The sequence below is a fragment of the Ailuropoda melanoleuca genome, chromosome 5 (genome assembly GCF_002007445.2).
Source record: "Ailuropoda melanoleuca isolate Jingjing chromosome 5, ASM200744v2, whole genome shotgun sequence".
Taxonomy (NCBI): Eukaryota; Metazoa; Chordata; class Mammalia; order Carnivora; family Ursidae; genus Ailuropoda; species Ailuropoda melanoleuca.
The window spans coordinates 16,101,510-16,102,668 of NC_048222.1; positions in this window are offsets into that span (position 1 = coordinate 16,101,510).

Below are 1,159 nucleotides of genomic sequence, written 5' to 3' on the forward strand. Positions count from 1 at the left end.
AAACAAAACAAAACAAAACAAAAATTTTTCCTTTACCATGTAACTTTTCTTTTCAATTACATTTATTTAAATCCCAAAGGAACTAAAATTTCATGGAACACACTGAGGGGATATGGTTCAAAAGCATTAAAATTCCTTCTTAGTACTATTGACTAAAGGTGCTAACCCTCCAAGAGGGGGTGTTCTTGGAGGACTGGAAATACTGCTGCCTCAAATGAGGTTGAGGCAAACCCATGTCAGGATTTGCTGGGACAGTGTCTGTAGCAGCTGGGGTTTCTCAGGCCTTGTTTTGCCTGCTCAGCATTGATTTCTTCTTCCAACAGCCGCCTAATTTAAAAAAAAAAATGTATAAGACTGAGTGTGTCATCCCCCCTTCCCAAATCCATATGTTGAAATCCTAATTCTTAGCACCCCAGAATATGACTATATTTGGGGCTAGGGTCTTTGAAGTGGTGACTGAGATAAAATGAGGTCCTATGAGTGGGCCCTTATATGATGGTATCCTTATAAAAGGAGGAAATTAGGACCTAGATACACAGAGAGGGAAGACCATATAAAGACAATGGAAGGAGATGGCAATCTCCAAGCCTAGGAGTGAGGTCTCAAAAGAAACCAGCTCTGCCAACATCTTGACCTTGAATTCTCAGCCTCCAGAACTGTGAGAAATAAATTTCTGTTGTTTAAGCCGCTCAGTCTGTGGTCCTTGGTGATGGCCACTCCAGCGGACTGATACATAGGTGTAAGTGAGCTGTCCCCATTGCTTGGTTCCTCAGGGACCCAGACACGGTCAAGGAGAAAAAAGTTGATGGTGGCTCTGGTGATAGGCTTTGAGCTGGGTGTGTGGCCCAAAATAGGCCAATGGGCTCCAGCTCCTATATTTTTTGCACCATTGGAGAGAGGCGTTCTTTCCTACAGTTTTTGTTGAGCTGCTAGGAGGCTAGCTGGAAGCTGTCTTTACCACACTTTGGGGAAAGAGCCTGCCTAAGAAAAAAGCCAGAGGGTAAAGGAACTAAGAGTAATGGAGAGAGTCAGGTTCCTGACAGTATCGTTTGAATGCCTTCATCTAGTGTTGCCAGAAATTTTCTGCCCCTGGACTTTTTAGTTTTGTATGCGAACACATTCCCACGTCCCCCTACTGTTCTCTTTCCTTCCCTTCTCT